The 27233-nt window shown below is 56.1% G+C and overlaps 1 long non-coding RNA gene across 2 annotated transcripts; it reads right to left on the bottom strand.

The window, feature by feature from the left end:
- Window positions 1-2184: 2184 nt before the first annotated feature.
- Window positions 2185-27233, bottom strand: LOC125756084 (uncharacterized). Of its 2 annotated transcripts, none has more exons than XR_007414159.1 (3): window positions 26876-27233; window positions 2829-3077; window positions 2185-2335 (listed from the first exon to the last, which is right to left on the bottom strand). It is a non-coding gene; the product is annotated as an uncharacterized LOC125756084 (long non-coding RNA). The 2 variants fall into 2 exon arrangements; XR_007414158.1 differs by lacking the exon at window positions 26876-27233 and adding an exon at window positions 5611-5998.

Raw genomic sequence — 27233 nt, forward strand, 5'->3', positions numbered from 1 at the left:
GCCCGGGTGTGCGACCCGAGGAGGCGAGGCCAGCACAGCACCGTGTCTGCCTTTCTTCCTGTCCCCGCAGCCCAAGCAAGAACCATTTCCTGCCCTTTGCGGAGGGGCTGCCCCCCAGAATGGGGACCTGTCGAGACAGCCAGCCTGAAACAGGGGAGACGGAGGCTGCGGTGGGCAGAGAGGCCCTTGGCTTCCGCGCCTGTAGATTCCATCCCGGTAACTGTCCCCCCCACCACCAGCGTAACCCACAGTGGCGCTGCGGGGCCCCTACCTCCGACACAGGCCTGGATTCGAGGGGCAGCAGCCCTGGACTCTTCCATGAGCCTGGCGCACGAGTCGTGCGAGCCAACCCTACGCACGTGCAAAGCTGGCCAGAGGAGGGGACGGGCACCACCCTGCTGCCAACCCTCTTGTGGCAAACCCGTGTCACAGGTCACAGCACCCTCCATGTGGGAGGGACAGACGGTGCCGTCCTCACGCTTGCTGGGACACAGAGAAAGAGAAATCGGGGGACGACAGGGTGGGGTCCTGCCTTCGGGTTTAAGTTTAACCTCACGAAGGGCCCACAGGATGGTGGGAATGTCCATGCTTCTGTAGCATCGTCGTCCTCAGCCCCCAACTCGGTCTGGGCCACACGGCCCCCCTCCTTTGTGTCTGGAGAGCCCCGCGCAGCCACCTTCCTCTCTGGGCCCAGACATGACATTTGCACTTTCTCTTCTCCCTTGGTCTAGAAGAATCAAGGTCTCTCTGAAGGTGCGAGGGAAGCACCCTTCCCTGCCTGTCCCTTAGCTTCTGGTGGCCCCGGGCATTCCGGTGCCTTCCTCGGCTACGGCTTCCCCACCCCCATCTGTCTCTGTCTCACGTGGCTTCTGCCTCTGTCTGTGACCTCTCCTCTTACAGGGCCGCTGGCCGCTGGACCTGGGGCCCACCCTAATCCAGCATAACCTCATCGAGACAACTAATTACATGCACAAAGCCCTCGCTGCTAAGTAAGGTCACCTTCCGAGGGTCTAGGTGCACACGAAGCTGAGCGCACGTCCTTCAGCACAGTGCACCGGGCGAGATCCTCTGCAGAAGTGCATTAAAACAAAACCAGACCATTTGCACCACGAAAATTAAGCTCTTGCTAGAATTCCTCCAGGACCTAATAATGCTAAAATAGACTCTTTCTCCTGCCTGGTGTTGAATGATCTCTCCGCAGATTGTTTTGTTAGCTTCGCTGCAAGAAGCAGAGGCTCGGGAACCGCCCAGGTAGTGGGACCGAGGATCTGAGCCGCTGCACACACGTGGCCAAGCAAACGGCCACGCGAGTGGGGCTCCCATCTCAGGACCCTAGAGCCCGGGCCCCCTGATTCCAGATCGGGGTTGGTTCCCTGTTCCCACACTGTCTCAGGCAAACAGGTGTGTGTCTCCCTGTGGCCGAACGGCGGGTTCCCAGGGGGCTGGAGCGATGACCCCCAGGGGAGGAGACAGGCCGGACGGGCTTCCTTGGCCCTGTGGTGCTCACATCCTGGGGCTGAGCTCTGGCCCTGGCAGGAGACGCCAGACGAGGTTACTCTGGGTCCAGACTGTTGTACGTCCTGTCAAGGGGCCCGGCGTGAGCCGCTCACACCCATGCTCTTGGCTTGGAAAGGGGAGGACGGTCTCATGCGGCATTTATAAGGCCTTTTCTAGTAAGACGCAGATGGAGTTTGATCCTTGCCTCTGCTCACTGGCAGCAGAAGGGAAGTTAAGTGGTTTCCAGGACCCGAAGACACCAGATGCTTTTTTTTTTTTAGCCAACTCATGTGAGTCTCGATTGCATCCAGGTCAATGCAACTAATGGCAGCCCCAGGGCTCCACTCAGTTCATATCGGGTGAGAGCCCATATCGTCGACGACACAGAGAGAGAGAGAGAGAGAAGGAAAGCTGGGGGCAGGATAGAACTAGATAAACTTGGATGTCGAAGTGCCAAGGTCGCTCCCGTCTGCCGTGACCGCACAGCACATGAGCACCCGCAGAGCGCGGCCGGGAGAGGCACGGACGGCCGCACGGAGCCTGCAGCCTGTAGGCCCACGGGACCCCGCGCCCAGCCCTGCACCCCCTGCTGCAGCACCTCCACTGCCGTCGGCCTCCGCTTCCTTCCCCGGCCGTGCGGGCTGAACGAGCTGCGCTGCTGGGAATGGGCTTGGGCACCCACCTGGCTCCAGGGAGCATCGCGGCACCTCTGACGGGTCGGAGATGCGGCACTTGGCGCCTTGCTTAGCACCTAACAGGTCCTCCGCCGACGTCGACCTTCCTCCCGAAAGAAACCTGCAGCGATTCAGTCTGATCCAACATGGAGAGGATGCAGCAGCTAAATGGAATTAAGAAAACAGATATTTTTAGAGAAAGGTAGTCTTAGTAAGTAGATCACCTATTCTTCTAATAAAAAAAAAAAACACGAAAACTGGGTAACAATATGAAAAAGCCTTATGATGTAAGTAAAAAGGCAGTGAAATAAAATTAAATGAATTTGTAAAAGGGGGGGAAAGGGCTGTAACCCACACTGCATTTGAGTGAGGCTTTGCGGGCCGTGCCCACCTACCAAGAGGGGACGTTTCACCCCCCCTCCCCGTCGCCCTGGACAACTTCTGTAAGGAGGTGGCACGTGTTTGGGGAAGTTATTTGGGAAGACGTGGGCTAAACGTGGAAACTCTCCCGAGTGAGACAAAAGAGAGACCTCTCCTGTGAATCCAGAGAAGAATGGTCACGCGTGAGAAATCCGCCAGGAAAGGAAGAGGGAGGGGAAATAGGCAGGAGGCCACCCGTGGCAGAGAGCACCTGGGCCCTGCCCACCCGCCCTGCACCTCGGGTTCCCGGCTCGTGTGCAAGCGCCCGTGCGGCTGGCGGGGGCACCGAGGGAGGCGGCTGGAATCCGCGCTCGACGGACGTGAAGAAAAGTGAAAATAACGCGTCCAGACACAGGATCGCGGAGCGGAGCCGGTCCTGGAAGCAGGAGGCCCAGCAACTCTCGGGAGTTACGAGAAGACATCACACGCTTCCCGGGCACGGGGTCGGAGAATGGGGGTGTGCGGACCTCGACGCTACGTTTCTTTCTGCATGAACAGAGATAAAAAGAAAAACATGCTGGTTCCAAGGTCGTACGTGTGGCAGATCTGAACAATAGGGAAAAGCATGAGGAGGGAAACCCGTTGTTAATACTTTGGTGTCTGTCCCTGGAGTGTTCCGTCCAAGGGGACACGTGCACACACGAGTCACCTACGTCAGACTTTCCGCCCTCCGCTTGTCCGACTCAGCCTCGCGGCGTGAGCATTTGGGGTAACACTGAATTTCTTCTCCTATTCCATTTTTGATGCCTGCGTAGTAGTTCATGTCTTGGCAGTGTACGATTTAACCCATGTCCTCGTTTTGGAATTCAGGATCCTAAATACTCTCCCAGCGCGTGTTTTCATACATAAATCCCCGCATAAACAGACGTGGTTATGACTTGAAGATCCGCCTCTAGAAATAGAACCGTTGGATCCAAGAAATGTATACATTCAAAGCTTTTGTCACATTTGGCAAAACTGCCTTCCACAGATATTGTACATATTTTATGTACCACCGGCCGTGCGCCAGGACGCCCGTTTCCTCCGCGTGCTCACTTAGCATCGGGAGCGGTAGTTCTCCTCCCTCTCTGCCAATTCGGCGAGTGAAAATGGCACATCGGTCTTGCTTTAATTTCTGTTTCTTTGGTCACCAGTGAGATTGTTTTCTCTTGCTCACCAAGCACCAAACCTTTGTATTTCACCTTGTATTGAAGTCCAGACATGTGGCCTTTGCCTCCTCCAGTAGAGCTTCGTTGTTCTCCTTAATATGCTTAAGCTTCAACCATTTGTCTGCCGTCTATGCTGTAAATGTTTCTTTGGTTTATATTTAGCTTTTTGATTTGTCTATGAAGTTTTTGAAGCATAGTAGTTTTTTTTTTAGTTTAGTTAAATCTACCAATATTTTCCTTCAGTATGTGTCTTTTTTTGATATGTTTTTAATACTTAGAAAGGTTTTCCCCATTCTGCAATCAGATAAACATTTGTTCATTATTTTTTTTTAACTGAAATACACTTCTCATTAAAAAAAAAAAAAAGAAAAGAAAATCGGTGCAGCCCAGGTGGCTCAGCAGTTTAGGGCCTGCCTTTGGCCCAGGGCGTGATCCTGGAGTCCCGGGATCGAGTCCCGTTTGGGCTCCCTGCATGGAGCCTGCTTCTCCCTCTGCCTGTGTCTCTGCCTCTCTCTGTGTGTCTCTCATGAATAATAAAATAATAAATAAATAAATAAATAAATAAATAAATAAATAAATAAATAAATAAAGTTTTTAAAAAATAAAAATTAAATTAAAAAAAAATGTTCTTGTCTCCAATCTACCTGGAGTTGAGGGATGCAAAACCATGCATTTAATGAATAGTCAATCATCTCAATATCATTTTTCGACTGATCCATCATTTCCCTCTACTATGACATGTCACCTCTGTTGTGAGTGGTATTCCACGAGCTTTGTGTAGCTGAGCTCTCCCCATTGACTTTATTTCACTCGATATAAAATCTTGAATAGTGAGTTTTTCTCTCAAAATTTGATCAAAATAAAAAAAAAAAAATTTGATCAAAATTGCTGTGTCATCTTTTCCTATTTAGCTTGCTTTCCCTATTTTTCTATCCTCTGTAAAGCTTTACACAGAAGAGGAGTCGTTTGTGTTATGAAGGTTTGGAAGAATTTGCCTAACCACTTAAGAGTCTACCATCTGGGGAGGTAATTCTTTGAGATGTTTCCCCCACGAGCTCTCTCATATTTGTTGTTATATTGTATCGTGTTCACTCAACTCATTTCATTTTTTTCTAGAAAATCACTCAGTTTATCCAGATTTTCAAAGTCCTTAACAAGGAGTTTTACACAGTATGTTGGCTTAATTTCCTCTTTATCAGAGTTTTGATTCCCTTTCTTCTATTCAGTGTTGAATGCTTATGTTTTATCCCCTTTAATTGATACAATGGTCAAAGATGGCTTTATATTCATCTCTTTTTTTGCTGATTAAATCTTAACCTGATTTACCAATTCAACTACGCTTCTCTTTTCTGATTTATTAATTTCTGGTCCTAAATGTATTCTGTTCTGTTTAAATAATTCATCGACATGGCAGGCTCTTTTTAACGGCCAAACAGAAGTGCCAGACTTCAGAACAGGATCAATGGCAATCCATGTCCCAGGGATGTGAGCTGCATCCTCAGGATGGCCAGGGCTGCCGGGTGAGGCTTGAGACAGGACTCTCGCCGGCTGGTTCCACATGAATTCGGTGAGCGTTCCTTACCCCACCGTGCTGATGTGCCCAGTGAGGCCCATTCACAGAGTCAAGGTGAAGGAGAAACACCTGCGTGTCCTTGAAAAACCACAAGCTACCTTGAGAGATCCCAGGTCCCCGCAGACACAGGGGAGATGATAGGGGTACAGCCATGTGATGAATTGACAGAGAGTTTAAGCAAAGAAGACCTGAGCAATGGGAGACAAGGTCACGGCCCTCACATCTCCAGAGGGCTGTCAGGGCCTAGAGGGAGGAGTGGTTGTGGCAAAGGCTCCAAGTCGAGCCGGGAGGAGCTCACGGGGAGTCAAGGTTGACCCATGCCCATCGCAATGGGGAAGAACACGTCCCATGGGAGCTGCGAGGAGTCTCAGCGAGGGGGTGCCCGGAACGGCTGACTGCCAGCCTCGAGCCTCTCTTAGGCAGTGCAGGAGGGCGCCGGGACACCAGTTCCTTGATTGGATGCCGACAGGGAGTGGGCTTCCTCGACAGCCGGGCGTTCCAGTAAATCCTAAGGAAAAGGGAGAGAAGAACCAGGCAAGGCAGACACTAGCACAGGAGGGGAAGAGCCATCACTGATGTTGGCGGGAAGAAGGGACCTGTCAGCGGGTGGTGATTTGCACCGTGGCCTTGCTGCTGCCTGTGTCCAGCCGTGATTATAAAGGACTCTTGCTGTTTGTCCCATTCTGCCGTCACCGAGCGACCTTGGCCGACTCTGGGGTCCTGTGGGGGTGCTCATATCCCGCAGAAGAAGGCCACGCCCAGCGGGAGCTCCAGGCCAGCTCCTACGGGCCGTGAAGCCCAGCTGCGAGCAGGAATCAGGAGCTGCTCTGGTCCTTCATGGCCACACGAGAAAATCAGTTCCAGAGTTTACCTCCCAAGGGCTCTGAATCCAAGTGTTCAATCCTGACCAGCTGTCTTTCCCTTAACTTGACCTTCGTCTAGTGCTCTCCACCTTGGTGAGTGGAACCACCGCCCACCTAGGGACCCAGGTGCGATATCTGGGTATCATCTGAGCCTCTCCACTCCCCCTTGCCCCCTTGTATTTAATTTCATCACAAATCCCATTGCTTCTGCCTCAAAATGAAACTCAAGCTCTTAGAAGTTTTGTTGCTCATGTCGGATCTTGACTGCCCAAGTCAGCATCCAGGGAGGAGGCCACGTGGATGGCCGCTGTCCCTTTCCCCACTAGGGCCTGGGATGGGTTTGGACTTTGGAGAGAAGCCAAAGGGGGTGTGCCGGTGGCAGGTTGTACAGGGCTTAGGGCACAGTCCCTGTGTGGTGGTGGGACCCTGGTCACTGTGTGTGGCACAGAATCAGGGAGAGGACTCTTTCCCCAACTCCACCAAAGGCTGCCATGCACTTCAGCCAACCTCTTGGTGCGAGGCTGCCAGCAGATAAGGGCAGGTGTGTGCAAGGAAGCTGCAACTTCAAGAAAAACATAGAAGACAGAAACCGAGACCTCTGTGGGGAGCATGGGGGGGAAACCAGAACAGACAATAAGAACAGGATTTTCATGAGCATTTAAAAGCTAGGGGAGAAAAATAAAATATAAAATAATAAAATAAAATAAAATAAAATAAAATAAAATAAATAATAAAATAAAATAATAAAATAAAATAAAATAATAAAATAAAATAAAATAATAAAATAAAATAATAAAATAAAATAAAATAATAAAATAAAATAAAATAAAATAAAATAAAATAAAATAAAATAAAATAAAATAAATAAAAGCCAGGGAAGACTCAATCCAGAGGTTTTAGGTCAGCAAAACATAAATACAAATACTCATATGATTCCGTTGGTAGCCCTAGGCTTGAAAAAGATGAGACATTTGGGTCTCACAAAGTCTGTGCCTGAATGACTTACAGGGCCCCGGACTAGGGCTTCTCAAACTTTCAGGGGAAAAGGGTCCATTGGTGTCGGTGTTGACTCCTAACCCAACATGGCCTTTGTGGGGACTGCAGTGTGTGAGTGGGACACGGTTTGTTCCCCCTGCAACCCACCAGCACCTTCCAACCACACCCAGACTGGTCTGTGCCCTGTTCAACGGGCCCTCTGGTCACATGCTTGGATGACTCAGCAATGCCAAATTGCCACTTTTAAACACTTGCGCCGGGATCCCTGGGTGGCGCAGCGGTTTGGCGCCTGCCTTTGGCCCAGGGCGCGATCCTGGAGACCCGGGATCGAATCCCACATCGGGCTCCCTGCATGGAGCCTGCTTCTCCCTCTGCCTATGTCTCTGCCTCTCTCTCTCTCTCTGTGTGACTATCATGAATAAATAAATAAAATCTTTAAAAATAAAAAATAAAAAAAATAAACACTTGCGCCCATTTTCTGGACTTACCGCTCCTCCCCCCAGGAGGTGGAGCCAGCAGGCGGGGTAGGGCAGGGCGGATGCTCTCTTCCCAGCAGCTCACACACCAGCACCAATCTGGGGACCACAGTTTGTCTGACGCTGTCCTTGACCATCAAAGTCAACAAGATCATTTAAAGGTCACCTGGTCTCACTCCCTCTTCTCGAGCGGGTGCCATTCTGCTAAGCCACAGTTGACCGAAGGCTTCAGACTCATAGAGGCCAAGATGGAATGAGGACCTGGGGGAAGCCAGCAAGAGCGTGACAACCAGGTTGCCTCTCCCATCACAGATGGCGTCTATGAGTTTCTTGCCATTGCTGTGACGAATAAGCACAAGCTCGGCGGCTTAAAATGTCACAAATTGGTTTTCTTACAGGTCTACGGGTCAGAAGTTCCAAAATGAGTCTCAGGGGCGAAAACCAAGGTGCCACGGCGAAAACCAAGGTGCCACAGAGCTGGTTTCTTCCGGAAGCTCCAGGGAAGAACTCATCCCAGCTCCTAGAGGTTGTGGCGTCCCTGGGCTTCTGGCCACGGCACCCCTAGACCTGCCTCGACATCATGCCGCTGTCTCCAGCCCTTGGCCCGCTGGCCTTCCTCTTGCAAGGACCCTCTGGATTACTGCTAGGGGCGAGGGGCCCCAGATAATGTCCCCAACTCCAAATCCTTATCATGATCACATCTGTAAACTCCCTTTTACCAGATAAGCTAAGATTCTCAGGTCCCGGTGATTAGGATGCGGGCATCTTTGGGCTGCCCACTATCCGCCGCCCACAGTGCAGAAAGCATTTGGTTTTTGTATGTGTCTTCCCACATCAGACCTGCTTCCAAGAAAAGAGGACTGGTATCAGCCCCTCCCGGGCTTGTGTTCAAACTCCAGCTCAGACATTTCTTTGCTATAGGACCTGTAGTATGTCCTTTTCATCTTTCCTGAGCCTCAATTAGTCCATCTGTTAAGTGGGGTCAACCACGCACCTCACAGGGTTGCTGTGAGGATAAATACAAGCATGTACTCCACGGGCAGAGCACCCAGTAGGTGCTCAGCAGATGTCACTTTGCTTCAGGGGGCAGGTAGGACCACATCTCCCCTATCGGTGACTTGGGGCTCCTTTCTCACTAATGATCCTCAGGGGACCCACGTTACTGTGACTCCACATGCATCCCTCTCTTGTTTGTCTTTTATCTCCACAAAACCTCCCCCCTGCGCCGTCCTCCCAGCCGATGTCCACGGCAGCAAAGGCATTTCTGCAGCCCGGACCAAAGGGAGCAGAGCCAGCGGGCAGCACCCAGGAGGCCGGTCCCAGGAAGACGCACAGCCAGACCTGCCGCCTCCCTGTCCGCTTTGAGGCCAGACATGAAAGGCCTTTTTAGAAGAGATGCAGGGAATTGTCATTAGAGCCTTTCTTCTCTTGATAATGGTCCTGCCAGAACCAGAAGAAGAAAAAAAATGTTGATGTGCTATTTATTATAATATGTGGGCTGCAGGGGATATACAATCATGGAAATCATTCTTTAACCCAAACTGCTACTGTAATTGTGCCAGTTTTAATACTGTGTACAATCTAAAATTTTTCTATTGGTGGTCTCAAAGAAAAATTATAGAATTTCAGCATTTTAGGGGAACCTGATGCCATTGAATACATCCTCAAAAAAATCCGATATATAGCAATTCTGGCTCTACATGCATATCTCTAGTGAAAGAAAGCTCATTGCCTACTTCCTTTTTTTTTTTTTTTAAGATTTTATTTATTTATTCATGAGAAACGCAGAGAGAGAGGCAGAGACCTAGGCAGAAGGAGAAGCCGACTCCATGCAGGGAGCCCGATGCAGGACTCGATCCCGGGACCCCAGGGGCACGCCCTGAGCCAAAGGCAGATGCTCCACCGCTGAGCCCCCCCAGGCGCCCCTCATTGCCTTCTTTCTCCAAAGTTCATCCTTTTTTCTTTAGGGCTTTGAGGATGAAAACTAATCACCTCCCTCCCCTCCTGTTTTGAATCAGGTGTGAAGGAGGCAGTCCAGTCAGCTGGGGATAATCTATCAGCCTCGGCTCCTAAAGGGGAACGGGGTGGGCAGACTGGACGCGGGCCCAGAATGGGCTTTCTAGGCCTCCCCTCCGGTCCAGAGTCAGCATATGGTGACAGGTGGATCTGCGGGTCAGCCTCCCCCCGGCCCCTGGGGGGGCCCTGGCTGCCGTGCACCCCACTTGGGTTCAGAGGAACAGGATGCTGCACCTGCTTCATGGAAGAGAGTAGCACGTGGCCCCTTGCTGCACCCCATTCACTGGACCCACGGTGCACGCTCTCCCCTCTCCCCTCTCCCCTCTCAGGACCCGGTAAATCACTCGCCCACGGCTCGAAGCGGACAACAGCCTAAAGCCCGCTGGACACTTTGCCTTGCAAACGCCCGAGGGCCCCCGTTCTGTGGGCGAGGGGGGCGGGGTGCTTCCACCCATGGGATCGCTTCGTCGGTCCGTTTGGCTGCTTTGTCCACTGAGCCAAGCCTGCTTCCCGTTCAGGCCCATCCGGCCCCCCAGGGCTCTGCTGCTCCGCAGGGCACGGCGCCCGGGACCGAGCCCACTGCCATGGGCTCCTCGTCCAGCAAAGCTCCGTTCAAACCGAGACCCCGCTACTGACGCGTCCTGGGCACACGGCTCGACTTCTCTGTGTCTCCGCATCCTCACCTGTGAAATGCAGGTGACGATGGTCCCTCCCTCCAAGGGATTTCCGGCTGTCGCTGGGACCACACTGGCACTGGCATGGCATAGGTGCCACTGGCGCCTGCAGTAGCGTGCACGTAGAGGACACAAGGCAGCCCCGCGCGTGAAGCCCAGCCGCTCTGCAGAACGCAAGAGGAAGCCCCGGACCCGAAGGGCACCCTTTTGCTGACACTGGGGTGAGGGAGGCTTTTGCTCATGGGTCTGGGCCTGGCCGAGTGGCTGCGTTGACCTCGGCTGGCACGTCGTGCAGCTTGGTGCTGTCCGGCAGCCAATGGTCTAGAAAGGCCTGGACTCGGGCAACACGGTAACCTCTCCGCCAGCTTCTCATCCGCAGCAGGACCGTCCGCAGAGTGTCCAGGGGGCACAGAGGAACGGAAGTGTGGGCAGGCCACCATGCGCACGTGCTCTTTTTAAGACTCGGTGTCACATTTGCTAAGAAGTCACACGGCTGAGGCCAGGGTCACGAGGGAGGACCTGCAGCGTTCCTCACGGGAAGGAGAGGGGAGGAGCCGAGCCCTTTAACACAGTCAGCGTGCACAGGGGGGGAGGGATGAGCCCAAGATAGGGGAAGAGCTCTCCCCTCCCGCCTGGACCCAGAGGCACCGCAGTCACCACGACGGGCACCCTCTTTGGGCGTCCACACGGGTCAGACATTCAGCACCATCGTCGCATTTCAAGGCAGAAATTCCCATCTTACAGACGGGAAGTCGAGGCGCGAGGAGTGGAAGAGCCAGGACCGTGTGTCTGGGTGTCGGACACGAAGCCCCGCGTATTTCTGACCACCTCCCTTTCACGTCCGTTAGGAGCAGAGAGGGCCTCAAAGGCCTGGACCCAGAAGTCCGCCTCCATCCCATCTTTTGCAGAGAGCGACCCCCTTGCTATGAAGCCCCACTTTGCTCCGGGGCCTGTTTCCCTCGACACCACCGGGACCCTCCCCGCACTCGCCGCCTGCACTCCCGAATCCCTATTTGAGCTTAATTAGGTTTGCGCTAAGTTCATGAGTTTCCATAAACTTAATGGGCTCTAAAGAGAAAATAGAGATCCTTCTCGCCAGGTGTTTATTTCCTTCCCACGTTCCCCTCACTGCGCTCCGAGGCTCATTTCCAAGTTCCATCTGGTTAATGGGCGCAGGTGAGGCTGGGCAAGGCGCTGCTCGCCCTCCCCGCCGCGCCCCCACCTCGCTCCCGCGCGGCCCGTCCAGATGTCCCCGCTCCCCCCGCAGGAGGACGGGGCTGAGGGGAGGCAGGGACGGGCCAGCCGCTGCCCCGGGCCCAGCCCTTGCATCCGGCCCCAGGCATATCTGGGAAGGGCCAGAAAGGCTTCTTGGTTCCCCCCCTTGCCCCCGCCCCCCCCCCAGGTGCTAGGCGCTGCACCTCGGGGTCTCGTCTCACTGAGCCGAGGACCAGAACGTGGATCCTACCTCCCCCGATCGTGGCGTATTTCAAAGGATCGGACCCGCGGGGGCACCCGCACTGGCCCCCCGTGTACAAATCATCGCTCACACGGAAGTTCAGACCTTCTGTGCCAGCCAAGCCCGCTGTCCCCACCGCCCCGCCCACAGCTTCCATCTCTGCGGACAGGGGAGCATAACGGTAGGATCTTTACAGCAACAAAGCTGCCCCCACCCTCCGAGGCAAAGGCGACAGGAGCCCCCAGGGAGCGGCGTCTGGCGGGTGGGGATGACCAGGGTCTCCGTTCCCTCTCCCCGTTAGCGAGGTCCCCGGCGCCCAGGCCCAGGACGCGATCCCAAGTCTGAGTTGGATGCGCCGTGCCCTTCACCCAGGTCCCCGTCGCACGCAGAGGCGGAGGCCGATGCCCCGGGGCTCCGAGGGCCTGGAGGACGGGCGTCGTCTGAGTGGGGTGAGGGTGGGGGTGTCCCCGAGCTTCCAGCCAGCAGGACGCCTGCCCCCTGCCGCCTGCCTTTGTAAAGAACATTTTAAAACACACGGTGGCTGCTGGTCTGTCTGCGTGATCCGCGGTGGCTTTCCTGCTGCAGCAGCCGGGCTCGGGGGTCACAGGGGACGCTGTCCCGCCCGCAGGCCGCAGGCCCTGAGAGACGCGGCCACCTGCCCCCGGTCGTGCAGCTCCCGAGCAGAGGCGGGGGCGCGGACGGGGCCTGGCAAACCGTGAAGAGACACCGGCAAGGGGGCCGCGCAGCCCTGGCCCACACCCCCCGTGGCGACCCCGCCGGCCCCACGCGGGGCCCTCGGTCCAGCCACCGCTGCAGCAGCCGACGGGACGCCGGCGCCTCTCCGCCAGCCAGAGCCCTCGCTCCGGCCCCCAGACCAGCATCAAATGACTAATTTAAAACCTAATGCATCCACCACGTCCACCCCGGCTGCCCCTTCAGCGGCTTATCGCACCCTATTCAAATCCAAAATAAATTATTTCAGCTCTGCAGCCTTTGGATAAAGAAAAAAAATGAAATTAAAAAATAAAAAAATAAAAAAAGAAGAAGGGAAAGCTTTGAAGGGCCAGGCTGCCTGCCTCGCCGCCTGCGGTTCCAGGCCTTTCCTCCAAGCCGGCACTGCTGACCCCCGGGGGCCGCCGGGCACGCTGCCCCTGCCAGCCCGGGCCCTCCTGCTGGCCGGGCCCGTCCACCTCGGGGGGGCACAAGCCGGTGTCTCCGGGCCGCGGTGGCATCCCTGGGAGCAGGAGGGGGCGGCTGGCCCCAGCGGCCGCTTATCCTTCAGCTTCGCACACTGACCGGCTGCACGAGCGCGGAGCCCGGCCCGTGTGCCCCTCCCGTGGGGCCCCCGAGGCCCGGCCCGGCCTCCCTGCCCCCCCGAGAGCCTGGGGCCCCGGACGGCAGGACGCGAGGGTGACAGTGTGGCCGGAGCGACCCGGCCCTCCCAGTGGGGCCTCGGGGGCCGCTCCCCCAGCCCAGCGCCCTCACCACCCTGTGGCTGTCACCACCACCCAGGAGGGAGCACCGCGCCTGGGCGAGGGGTCCCTGTCTGCCTCCCTGACCCAGGCGGGTGGCCGGGGACGTGGAAAGCTGCAGACAGGCCCCGACAGGGGTTGCAGGTTTGCTGAGCGCCACCGAGCCGCCCCCACCCCCCACTGGGGGTCTGAGGAAAGTGCTGGAGGGTCTCCCGGGGCCCAGCACGTCTTCCCCACCCCGGCTCTGGCCCAGGCCTTGCGGTCCCCACTCCCGAGGGGTGGGCCGGGCTCAGACATGATGGCCCGGCGCAGGGGACGCCCGAGACCCAGCGGGGGTGTAGCCATCGCCCACCCCCGGGCAGGTGCGGGGGTGGGAAGCAGGACGCCCCGGAGGGAGGCTGCCGTCCAGGGCCCTGTGCTCCGGGCACGGCCCGAGGTCCGACTCCCCAGGGAACAGGGACCTGTGCACCGTCCTGTCCTGACCCCCGTGACCTGGAAGCCCCGGGGGGAGATCCACCTCTGCCTTAAGTCTTCAGAGGGTACGCGCCCCCCCCCCGGGCTCAGGCGGTCCCTGCCCGCAGCCCCGGGTCCACACGAGATTTGAATCAGGGGCCGCGCTCCCCGGAGGCCGCCCCACCCCGGGCCTGCGCTCTGGGTGACTGGCTCGTGGGCTGACGGTGCCCCCGCTGGGACCCGGAGGGAGACCCTGGCTTACCCCCTACGCCCCTACCGGGCCTTCACCTTGGGCCCCAGCAGAGCAGGCCCCTGGGGGCGGCTGCATGAACCTTTCCCGGTGTCTTCCCACGGGCACCTGGGGCGGCCACGGGCACCGGGGAAGGGGCAGCACCAGACCGTCCCCTCCTGCCCCACACGCAGCTGGTCGTGGCCCTGGGGGTCCTCGCCTCTGAGCCCGGGCCGCGGGCGCACAGTGTGTCCACGGAGGGTCCCTGCCACACGAGCCAGGCCCAGGAGCAGCCACCGAGGTTGGTCTCAGGCGTCCTGCTCTAGCGGCTTGGTCGCCCTGTCACAGCTGGAGCTTGCAATTAGGATAAAAAATGCACAAACTGGGGCGTCTGGGGCTCAGCGGGCTCAGCGCCTGCCTGCGGCTCAGCTCAGGGTGCCGGGGTCCTGGGATCGAGCCCCGCGTCGGGCCCCCTGCTCCGCGGGGAGCCTGCTCCTCCCTCTGCCTCTGCGTCCCCTGCCCCGGCTCCTGCTCCCTCTCGAGCTCTTGCAAGAAGTAAATAAAATCTTTCCAAAAATAAATAAACAAATAAGTCACTGTACCTCTGAAGAAAATGGAGACGGAGGGACATGGTGATTCCTCCGCCGCCCTCTGATGGCTGGGGCGTGAGCCTCTAACTGTCCCCCAAGTGCAAGGAAGGTTACAGCGGCCCCCGGGGAGGGGGGGGGGTCGGGCAGGGGGCGTGTAGGGCAGGAACCACCGACTGGAGACGTGTGCTCCCAGCGCAGCCCTGGGGGCAGCTCCCGCCCCACACGGGGAAGCAGCTCCTGTTACCCCTTCCCAGGCGGGCAGGGGCAGGGGGGGGGGCCCTGCCTACGGCGCGCCCCGAGGTCCTAGACCCAGGTCCACACCCAGCCCCGCGCACAATCCCTGCTGCTCTGCACGCACCGCGGCCTGGGGGCCCCAGGTCACCGGCTGCCTTCGTGGTGTGCCCTGGGTGCCCTGGGTGCCCCGGGTCCTGCTTCAGGCCTGGGGGAGGCGGTCCGGGTGGAGCATAGGCTGCAGGGCACAGGGCGGGGGGCGGGGGGGACAGAGGCCTCGACCCCCTGGGGGGCGCGCAAGAGGACAGGGCAGGGGGCCTGGGAGGGGCACGACCGGCAGGCAGGGCGTCTGCAGCCTGCACACAGCAGGTGCTCAATAAACGTCAGCAGCTCTCCATGGCCACGTGCCCAGCACACCCGGGTGAGGACACCAGCCCCAGAGCCTTGTGGGTGCCCCTCCTTCCACACGCGCGTGTTGGCCTGCTGCTCACACAGGTCCGGTGAGCATGGGCATCATGGGTGAGTGGGCGTGTGTGCCGCAGGTGCGTGAGGGAATATCTTGCCTGCTCTTGGGGGGAGAGAGGAGGTATGAAAGCGACCAGAAAGGAAAAACTGAGAGACATAGAGTAAAGGAAGGGAAAAAATATCTGTAAACCCCCAGTCTGTCTCTCCCTGTATATGGGTGTGTCTGTGTGTGTCTCCCCGTCTCTCCCTGTCTCCCCCTGTCTCTCTGTCTCTCCCCGTCTCTCTCTGTCTCTCTGTCTCTCCTCCCTCCCTCCCCCTCCCTGTCTGTCTCTCCCCATCTCTCCCTGTCTCCCCGTCTCTCTGTCTCTCCCCGTCTCTCTCTGTCTCTCTGTCTCTCCTCCCTCCCTCCCTCTCCCTGTCTGTCTCTCCCCGTCTCTCTCTGTCTCTCCCTGTCTCTCCTCCCTCCCTCGCTCTCCCTGTCTCTCTGTCTCTCCCTGTCTCTCTGTCTCTCCCTGTCTCTCTCTGTCTCCCCCTGTCTCTCTGTCTCTCCCTGTCTCTCTGTCTCCCCCTGTCTCTCTGTCTCTCCCTGTCTCTCTGTCTCCTGTCTCTCTGTGTCTCTCTCCCTCCCTCTCTCCGTCCCTGTCCCACAGCACACCGTCCCCTGGGGATGCCCGTGCACACCGCCCTACTGCATGCAGACCCGGGCCTGCGTAGACGCTCCTTGACCTCTGCCAATGCTGCTGTCCGCCTCCTGCCCCCGCCACACCCCCGTGACCCAGAGCGCCTCAGAGCCACGCATCAGTCACCATCCGCCCTGCCAGCCTCCGAATCGCAGTCCCGACCTGGGGGTAGCGACCTCTGTACACCCGCACCCGCAGCGGATCCGTGTGCGAGCACGCGCTGCCCACCGCCCAGTGCATGCTGTGCCAACACGCGCACCCACACGTGTCCAGCGCGCTACTGCGTCCCACTGGCCGTCTCTTGGGCCACCATGAAGGGGGATCTGCTCGGGGTGGGGACCAGGGGGCAGAGCTCACGGGGACGTATGTGGTAAGAGGGAACCCCTCTTCCTCCCCCAGGAGTCAGAGCACCATCAGTGTGACTCCTGGGCTCCCCCCGCACCCCCCCCCCCGCCCAGGGGATGTGGGGAGACTCATGGTATCTGATTTGTCAACTGAGGGAGCAACCCCAGGCACGCTCAGCCCCCCTCAGCCCTCTTCCTGGGGAGCAAGCTGAGCTCCAGGGGACAGCTGTCGCCCCTCCCTGTCCCATCCAGCTCTCCTCAAGCCTGAGGCCACGAACAGAGCCGGGGACCCTCACCCGAGGCCTGAGCCGCCTCAGACACCCCAACAAGGCCCCTGGGGCCCACCGGCCGCCTCCCCTGCATACCTCCCTTCCCGGCTCCCCCCCCGCCCCCCCCCAGCGCCCACCTGCAGGGCCCACCAGCCCTCCCGAGGCCCCGCCCCGCCCGCAGGCCCTGCCCTGCCCCCTTCCCACGTCCCCTGGACAAGCCCCTGCTCCTCTGTGTTCTCCTCCCGCACCCCCGGAGCTCCTGCCAGTCGTCCCCCCCCCCCGCCCCCGCCAGCACAGCAAAACCAGGTCGTGCCACAAAGCCATCCTGCCCAGCCCGCCAGATTTGTCACTCAGCGCGGGTGCATAACTACCAGGACCATCTTCCCTGCTAATGGGAAGGAAATCTGGTGGGCTCCACTGCTGCCGATATGCATTTAAATGGCCGCATCTAGGAGGGAAATCTAACCCGAGAGCTGGAAGGGAGGCTGGGACACTGGGGGAAATCTCGCCGTAATAACTGTGTGAGGCGAAGCAAAGCAGCAGAGAGCGGAACCCTCGCCGGGGGAGAGAGAGAAGACTCGACTGCGACTCGTGGGCGCGGGACCTGATTGGAGGCTCCGCACTTCCGATATGATGGAGCGAGTGTCGCGGCTCCTCCTGTCTGAACCTCACCCGCCCCACGCCGTGAAGTGTTTCCCACCCCGTGCGATGCGATGCTCGGGTGGGGGGGGGGGGGGGCAGAGGTTATGCGCTTAATGATCTCTCTATATCTCGGAGCCCAGAGGTGCAGGCGGGGCCCTCATTTGAAGGCAGAGCAGATCCGGTTCAAAGCTAGGCTCAGCCACTTACACACTAGGTGACCTTGGGCAGATGTCTTCACTCGGGAATGTCCACCTCCTGGTCCGTAAAGTAGAGACAATGGTGCATTACCTCCCACAGTTGGGTCAAGGATTCAATAAGTAAGTTATATAAAAGCACTTGGCAAATAATAGGCACTTAACACTTACCATTAACAGCCTGGTCTGATCCTTGCCTCCAGTACTTCCTATGGAGCGACCTTGAGGAGGTGGCGTAACCTCCCAGGTCATCAGCTGCCTCGCTTGGAAGCGGGAGTGCGTGCAGGGCACTCAGAGCTTGCACAAGCTCGATGCATGCCGGTTACCAGCAGCGGCAGCTCCACCACGGTGGACCGAGCACCTCCTACGTGGTGCCCTGAGGGACAGAAGAAAAGGGAGCATGAGCCCCAGACCGTAAGCCTGTGAGCTGCCCCAAAATCCACAGTTCTGAGAAGAGGATGAATCCGAATGATGTAACCAAAAGAAGGGAAGACTCGGGGAGATTTGTTCACGAAGCACAGATGCCTTCGGGTTATCACGGAACAGAGAAATTGAGATTGCTCCGCGTGGCCAGAGAGGGCAGAGCCAGTGCTGGGTGGGACCATGAGGCTCCGAGGGGTCCGATTCCAGCTGCATTCCACGAACTTTCAATCAAATTCCGTTATCCAACAATGGATGGCCAGAAAGGTGAAAAGGATTTTAAAACTCTCTCTTGCAGGAAGTAATTCGGTAAAGCCTACGCCATTTAGCGGAGGAAACGGAGTCCCATCATTCGGGGGAGATTTTGATCATCGTCCTACCCGACCACGGCTCCCGTGTTAACAGGCCTGTTTGGGATGAGCTCAGCAACTGCTCCGCGTCTGCCTTCAAAACATAGCTACAAGGATCGGTAGCTTTCCATTCAAATAGGATCATCCCAAGGTCCACTTGAGGATGTTTCATTTTCTTGGCTGTTATGAACTCGGTTTCAACCGTAAGTCCACCTCCACCCCTGAGGCATGGGGTGGCCTCAGGATCAATGGCCCCTGTTCTTGGATGGGACTTGGGGCACACAGTGTATACGGACCACGGTGAGGACCGTGACACTATGCAGGGAAAGTGCTCGGGAAGGGGGAACAGCGGGTGCAAAGGCCACGAGGAAGGAAGAGGAGAGCCTCTCTTTGCCTCTCGAGCAACAGGAAATGAGATTGGGGGCATGCAAGAGGCCAGATCATGAACGGACTTGGAGGCCATCACTAGAATTATGGGTTTTGTCCTGTTTCTTGGTAGGAGGCCAAGGGCAGGATTCAAGGGGAGAAACCACACTTGACTTGCTCAACCCCTACGATTTCCCATCTCAGTTAATTTCCTCATTTGCCACGTCTCTCGGGCCCCAGAACTTAGAGCCATCCCTGACTCCTCTCCTCTCCCCTGAGGAAGGCAATTGCATCGCCTCATCCCTGCCACCCAAGCCAACGCCACGTACCGCCTGGGTGGTGACAGCACCGTCTCACTTCCACCCTCACTCTTCAATCCATCAGCAAAGTTCCTCCACGTCCCAAGCACGGCCACACACACGCATCTGCACTGCTAGAAAGGAGGAGCCACCCTCCGTGCATGACAGGCAGACTTCTTCCAAAGAAAGAAACCAAAAGCAAATCCGAGAATAAGCATTTGGGAGACAAGACATCCAGGCCAAGATGGTGGTAATAGTGTGAGGTCTCTGCAGAAATCCTGAGCTGCCGGGGCTTCCACAGAGGCCGGACCGAGGATCTGAGCCAAATGTATCCTGATCTGAGGAGGCTGGGAAAGTCCAATCACCTCTGTGTGTGAATACACCTGACAGATTACAGAGAAGGGACTATGACCAACCGGCAGGAGGTGGCTCTACACGCACAGATGATCTTTTCTTTTCCTCATTTTTTCTCAGGCTTCAAAATTGTGAACGGTGACTATGTTTCCTCATTTTTTCTCAGGCTTCAAAATTGTGAACGGTGACTATGTTTCGTAATCATACAAATATATTAGAAGTAAAAGTCATCAGGTAAGTTTCTGCATTTCTCCTGGTGTAGATTGAATGCCAGAGATAGAGAGATAGTAGGATGCGCTCGTCCCTGTTCTAGACAGCAGATGCCTAGCGACGGGCTTGAAGCTGCACAGTGACACGTTGCGGAGTGGGGCTGACGCCATGCTGACACCTGCGGACCTTTGACGGGCACCAGGCCATAGACGTACGTCCCCCATCCTAGGCCTGTGCTGCCAGGGTTTGAGACCTGAGCACGGGATAGATGGTCAACCCCAGTACGTTGCATTTCAGAATTCCATCTGGAGCTGCAAGCTGCTGAGACCTTTTCTTTTATTTTTCTTTTTTTTTGAGGGCAGGGAGGGGCAGAGGGAGAGGGAGAGAGCAGTAAGCAGGCTCCACGCGCAGCAGAGCCCAACACGGAGCTCAATCTCACAATCCTGAGATCATGACCTGAGCCAAAATCCAGAGTCGGACGTTTAACCGACTGAGCCACACAGGCGCCCATGCTAAGACCTTTTCCGAGTCTCAGTCTGTCTTCCAAAGCACCCACAGATCCTCCTAGCACCCGGCCCTTGGAAAGCGATATGTGCAGGCCATGCATATCTTCATTCAGTCAATTACATATTTTGGGGGGTTTGGTTTATTTGAGAGAGAGAGAGCGAACAAGGGAGAGCAAGAGAGCACAAGCAGGGGGAGCAGTGAGGGAGAAGGAGACGCAGACCACCCGCCGAGCAGGGAGCCCACCATGGGGCTCGATCCTGGGACCCCGGGATCACAACCTGAGCCGAAGGCAGCTGCTTAACCGACTGAGCCACCCAGGCTCCCCCTCTTCATTCAGTTGTAACGTCTAACAAATATTTACCAAGCGTGTTCCACTGTGCTCAAGTGGTCAGTGCTATGCCGGCTTCCCCACCGTGCGTCCTTGGGCACCTCACCTACCCACTCGGTCCTTTGGCCTCCTTCTCTGCAAAAGGAAGCTGAAGTTAATACCTGCTTTATGGAAGTGTTGAGAGGATTAAAGGAGTTAACCCAAATCACAGAGCACCTGGCACATCCTAAGCGCTCAATTAAGTTATTATTATTAATTATTCTTATAGGATAGAATGAGACACAAAAAAGGGAGTGCTCAGTGCTCCCTGAGAGCTCTTCCTAGAGGTGCTGGAAGCCGAGTATTGGAGGAGGAGCAGGCATTGCTGTCGGTAAGCGGGGAGGACGAGGAGGACGAGCTGGGGCTTTGCGGGCGGGGGGCAGCAGGAGCCCGGCCGCAGGCAGGAGGCGGTGCGTCTTCACTCCCAGGACGCTCAGCCGCGGGGTGTTCTCCGTCCCCCTGCAGGGGACAGCTCCCGGGGCACAGCTCCCACGCGGCCTGCGTAGACCACCCCGACGTGTGGCCTCTGGGGTTGCCGGCGACTGAAGACTCACCGGGTTCAGCTGTTTAGCGCTGGAAGAGCACAAGCTTCAGCTTCAAAGAGAAAAGGCATTTGAAAGGCTTATGAAAGGGCTTAGGAACCTTCTTGTACATCAAACACGCCTTACAAAGCAACATTTTGATGAGTTAAGTGCAAATGAATCAGAAACACAAGGATTAAATTTCTCTTGAAATACACACAGGTTTAAAGATTAAGAGGGAATTGCCGGGCGAATTGTGTGCGGGGTGAACACGCGAGGGAGCTCAAGGTGGTTCGTGTCCGCCGCTTGCCTCCGTGATCAGCGTAAATAACAACAATAATAATAGCTTGGACGCTGCTTGGCGTACTTCTGGCTCCCTGGGGCCCACAGGAAGCTCGCAGGTAGGTGCGGAGCGCGGAGAGGCGTGAGGCCACAGCGGAAGGCCGCCCAAGGCCCCGGGGGGGCGCGCCAGGGACCGGCAGCCTCCGCAAAAGCAGCTTCTGTGCCCTGCGTCTCCCGGCCGGACCGTCTCCCAGGCTGCTCCAGCCCACGGATCACGGGCGCAGGCCTGGCTCCAGGTCATCTTGAAGGTCACGCGTTGAAGATGCAGACTGTCCATCCCGCAGTGGACTTCACGTGAAGCCTAAGTGAGCCGTCGCACGAAGCATCACAATCTCAGGGCTTCCTGCCTGCAGCGAAGACAGGTGGGCCAAGGGCCACGTGGTGGAATGAAAAGGAACCCGGACCTGCTGGTCACGCACCTGAGTTCTAACCTCTGCCTCAAACACGTTGTGTGGGGCTCCGGGAAGGGAGCCCGCTGCTCCAGCCTCAGTGTCCCTTCTAGTAAAGTGAGGACAGTAGACGAGGCGCTGGCCGAAAGCCTGGCTGTAAGGTTGCAGATTAAATGATTCTAAACAACACATTTCAAATTGAATTGTCTTCCAGTCAACAAAGATCCATTAAACACCTACTACTTTTCGGGGATCCCTGGATGGCTCAGCGGTTTGGCACCTGCCTTTGGCCCAGGGCGCGATCCTGGAGTCCCGGGATCAAGTCCTGCATCGGGCTCCCGGCATGGAGCCTGCTCCTCTCTCTGCATGTGTCTCCGCCTCTCTCTCTCTCTCTCTCTGTGTCTATCATGAATAAATAAATAAATCTTAAAAAAAAAAAAAAACACCTACTACTTTTCAAGCACAGGAGCTGCAGAGATGCGGAAGTCCAGGCATTTAGAATATGAGCTTAAAGATAAATGACTATAATATAAAACAGCAGAAAATAAATGATAGATGATAGATCAAGGAGAGAGAGAGAGAGACTGATCGGATCTGCCTGGTAGGAAGCAGAAGCATTAAAGAAAGCCCACGTCTGGGGGGCTCAGTGGGTTAAGCATCTGCCTTCGGCTCGGGTCATGGGCTCAGGGTCCTGGGGTCGGCCTGGCATCGGGCTCCCTGCTCAGTGGGGAGCCTGCTGCTCCTTCTGCCTTCCTCCTCCCCCTATTCATGCGCTCTCTCTCAAAGGAATAAAATATTCTAAAATAAGGAAGAAAGGAAGGAAGGAAGGAAGGAAGGAAGGAAGGAAGGAAGGAAGGAAGGAAGGAAGGAAGGAAGGAAGGAGAGGAAGGAAGGAAGAAGGAAGGAGGGAAGGAAGGAAGGAAGGAAGGAAGGAAGGAAGGAAGGAAGGAAGGAAGAAGGAGGGAAGGAAGGAGGGAAGGAAGGAGAGAAGGAAGGAGGGAAGACAGGCGCTAGAAGACAGTGACACTCGGACCAGGCTGGGGGGAGAGAAGGCGGCTGCCGGCCGACAAGGTGGGGGCCTGTTCCACACAGATCCAGGGACGTCACGGCTGGAAGGGCTCTTATTTCACAGATGGAGAAACTAAGGCCCAAAGGACTTAATTAGACACATAGCTGATTAGTAGTAGCAAACGTGGGGATTGTTAACAAATTTCCCAGACCTTCCAGTCCCAGTCCAGAATTTAACAATGAAAACCTCTAGGAGGCGAGCAGGGCGGCCCCTCCAGGGTGCGGGCTGGGCGGGGCTGTCCTAGGGCTGCTGTCACAAAATACCGCAGCCTGGGCGGCTTATCAACCAGATGGTGATCTCAGGGCTCTGGAGGCCGGAGGTCCGAGACCCGGGTGCGGGCGTGGGCCGGGGAGGGCCTCTCCCAGGTCACAGGCTTCCCAAGTACCTCCTCTGTAGGGCTGCGCATCCCATTTGCTAGGCCCCACCCTCCTGACCGTATTGCCTCCCAAGGCCCCACCCCTATTATTATCACTTTGGGCCTTGGGATTTCTACCTGTGAATTTGGGGAGGACGCAAACCCCTAATATTATCAGCTTGGGCCTTGGGATTTCTACCCTTGAATCTGGGGAGGACGCACACATTCAGACCATGGCGGGAGGTGCATTTGTTTTCCGCAGTTGATGCAACAACGTGACACGAGGTTAGCAGTTTGAACAACCCACGCGCGCGTGTCCCGTGCGGTCCCGGAGGCAGGGAGCCCAGCGGTCAGTCTCTCTGGGCTGAAATCAAGGTGTCAGCAAGGACTGCGTTGCTTTCTGGAGGCTCTTGGGAATCAACCCCCTTCCTTGCTTCTAGCGGCCACCAGCTCCCATCACTGCATCCTGAGTGTCTGGAACGGCACTCGGTGCATAGTACACGTTTCCCTCGAGCTCCTGGCGGCCACCGGCACTCCTTGGCTCACGGCCCTTCCCTCCACATATGCAGCCAGCGCGGGGGGGAAGGGGGGAAGGCTTCTGAGATTGCAACACCCTGACCTCCCCTGGCGCCCCCCCTTACGCTGGTAAGGATCCTTGTGATTACACGAAGGCTACCTGCATAATCCAGTGTACTCCCCCTATTTTAAAGTCAGCTGATTAGCATCCTGAGAGCCATCTGCTACCTTAATTCCCCTTTGCCACGTAATTTCCCACATCCCCAGGTTCCAGGGATTAGGACGGGGACATCTTTAGGGGACCGTTACTCTGATTAGCACAAAGGAGACAGTGTCAATTCATTCCTTCATTCTTTATTAAGTGCCTGCTGTGTGTCATTCGCTACTCTGGGGTCTACGGAGACAGTAACAAGACGGAATGTCCCTCTACCTTCTCAGAAAGACACTAAAGGGGCCACCAACCAAGACTGTCACAACCAAGTGTCACAGCAGAGGAAGTGTGGTGCTAAGGGTTAGGAAAACGTTCCCAAACAGAACGCATCTGAACCTCTATGCCCCTCGCCGCATACCCAGATTAAGAGTCAAGACCTATCTTCCAAGTAGATTAGTCTCTATCAGAAAGGGGAAAAAAACAAAAAAACAAAAAAACAAAAATAGAAAAGAAAAGGAAAAGAAACAGAGAAACAGGATTTATTTTTAATGAACCTGTCTTGGCTCTGAATAATCACTGCTTCCTTTTCTGGTTTGACTTCATTATAGCTTAGTTTGGACTCTTGTTTGAGTGAAACATTGGCCACGGACCAAAGGCTGTTCCGGGCGTTGAGGATGCGATGTGAGAAAGATAGCAGAGCCTACAGGGAGGGGAAGAGGAGCCTGCACGCGGCCGCCACAGAGCATGACAATGACTGTGTCTTTACTCTTCAACGTGGGGTCTCGGGGAGCAGGATGGTTGGCCCAGCGTCCCATAGCAGGGATTGCAACGATGGGCAAGAAACCATAGCCAGGGGTTCACAGGTTAACGAGGGTCAGTAAGAGAGTCTGCTTCAAATCAGCAGGTCCGCACTAAAAACAGTCTGATTCCAGAGACAGAGACTGGACTCCAAGAATCAAACCAGCCCTAGGGGTAGGCAAGAGGCGTTGGAAGGATACTGGGAGTGGGTACTGGTTCACCTGGTGATCCGGTCCCCAGGAGGCACTTCTACCCGTAATACGAGCATTAAATTAGGTTCAGCTAAACCAGGACATGTCTTCTTGGTCCTACAGGTGAGCAAGTGCTTCCAGGGGTGGAGGAGGTGCCGGCCCAGCAGCCGGGACCTGACACGAGGTCGCACCTGGGCTACCTGATACAGCGCCAGAGCTCGGCCACCCCAGGGGCCCCCAGTGATGGCCAGCCGCCCATCAGACCTGTAAGTGTGCCCGGCTAAGAGCCAAGAAACACAACTGCTCTGACGAAACATGATCCCAGACTCAGGAGCTAAATGCCTGCTCACCGTGTTAAGCCACTGAGTTTTGGGGAGGCTTGTTACACAGCGCGATCATGACAACACATAATTGGTATGCAAATCCATGCTGCAAGGAACGCTGGGAACAGTATCTGGCATTTTCAGCCTCACTAATGAGAAAGAAAAATGACTAGTGGGTAGGCAACCGGCGACGTCGGAGGAACGGCGCTTCTCTACGCGTCCGGGGAGGGGCGGAGATACTGTCGGTGCTTCCGTGTAATTCTTCGAAAGGAACTGGCCAGTGGTGAAGGGTTGAGCAAGGAATGAGATCAAAGGAGCCAAGTCCTCATGCAGCCAAGACTTACCGCGCCTTTCCCCCTGAGTTGTGATGACAAATGCATCGGGGACTGTATTATCAGCAAGACAATTGCACAATCATGGGACGGCTTCGCTGTAATACAGAATTCACGAGCCTCTGGAAATAGTCTGTATTAAGGCACTTCCCGCAGGTCATTTTGGCAGAGTTTGGACATTCGCGTTCTTAGTACATGGCCCAGCTGAGTTCCCAGAGCTGGCACATTCCCCAGCGGGCCCATACAGCTCACCCCCGGCCTGGTCCAAACCAAACCCCACAGCAAAAAGTGGAATTAACCCGAGTCCTTGGCTGGCTTTTCCACACTCCCTTGTATTCAGGCTGCGTGTTCTCTCTCCACGTAACCTCCGTGATCTCTTGGAACCCTTCCCTCCACTACAGAAGGTTGATGTCAACCCTCATCTAGATGAGAACCTGAGGCCTGAGACGTTGTCCCTTGTCCACTGTCACAAGCAAACTGCGGAGAGAGCTCTCGCTCCTTCTGCCTCGTAGCTCTATCCGGGGAGCCCCCGTGTCTTTCTCCTTCGCCTAACTCGAGTCTCTGCTCAAACACCACCTCTTCAAGGACAACCTCCTCCACCAGCCTTCCTACATCGCCACCCTGTGTCTTCCCCTCATTCCCTTTTATTCCTGTTAATGACTCTTACGCTGCCTGACGCGGTAGCAGAACCTTGTTATGCTTCCAGCTCTATTCCCGGGGCCTACGGCAATGACTGACACCCAGTAGACAGCCAATAAATATTTGTTAAAGGAAAGAAGGAAGGAAGGACGGAAGGACGGAAGGACGGAAGGACGGAAGGACGGAAGGGGGTCATCAGGTTGACCTATCCTGCACCTCCGAGCCCCAGAGCCGTCCAGGTCATCCTAACCCCGGCCTCCTGCTTCTGCAGAGTGGAGCAGTGCCCTTCTGCTCATGCTTCCTCCTATCCCACACCACTTAAACCCAGGGAGACGCCCAGATCGCCCTACAACCACCGGAAGCTTGCTGTGCATACACAGACTGCTCGGGCATAGTCATCGTTTGGCCTGGGGATGAGAGAAGAGACGCACATCACATGAAAACAAACAGCTTCGCAGCAAACATTAGGCATCACAGGGTTTGAGGTGTACTCGAGTCCCATCAGCGTCAAGGAGTCCCCAGCACGCTTCCCCCAGTCCCTCATCTCTCTTGCCACCGTAAGCCCCCGTCCTCCTCGCCCCACCCCTCCCTTCCCACTCCCCTCCCCTCCCCTCTGGGCATCTCTCCCCAGTGATTTTCCTGCCACTGCCCCTCTGCCCCACAAAGCTATTGTTATGAACAAAGACAGCATCTTCCCTAGAAGAAATTCATGCCCCGACTTTTAAGAAGTTTGCTCTGCCCCACTGGAGAGGGTGGAGGAGGGTCGGAGCTCCGTGGGGTGTAAACATCAAGCGAGTTGGAGACAACCACTTTCTCCGATACACTTATACATCCACGGCCTTACTGAAGCCTCCCGGACACAACAAGACGTAGACACTGTCTCCTCCAAGATGGAAACTAGGTAGCTCAACCTCAAGGAAGGTGAAACCTGCCTCCTGACAACTGCCACTGAGCCAGTATTCATTCAAATCCAGATCCATGTTCTACTGGTGGCACAAAACTGTCTTCCCCCACCTGTTCGTCTCCAGATTTCAGCAAATAGCATTCGAACCAGCAAATAGCATCGGGACCCAAAAGTCCCCCAGGAGGCTCCCGCTCCTATGCTTCTCGCATCTGGTCTGCACTTAGTCTCCCTAAACACCCCGCAGCCCAGCGCCCACACCCCTTGTCCACCTCCGCTGCCACAGGCCTGGCCATCATCTTTCCCCTGGACGCGGCATCCTAGCTGCTACATGCCCCCACCTCCAGGATGGCTTCCTCTAGTCCCCTGCACACAGATTGCTGCCGGGAAGTCAGAGAAACATAGATCAGATTGTGTCACTCTCTTGACTACAAACCTTCCATGGCCCCCCATTGCCTTAGGGGAAGGACC

This window comes from Canis lupus, chromosome 11 (assembly GCF_003254725.2).
Source record: "Canis lupus dingo isolate Sandy chromosome 11, ASM325472v2, whole genome shotgun sequence".
Taxonomy (NCBI): Eukaryota; Metazoa; Chordata; class Mammalia; order Carnivora; family Canidae; genus Canis; species Canis lupus.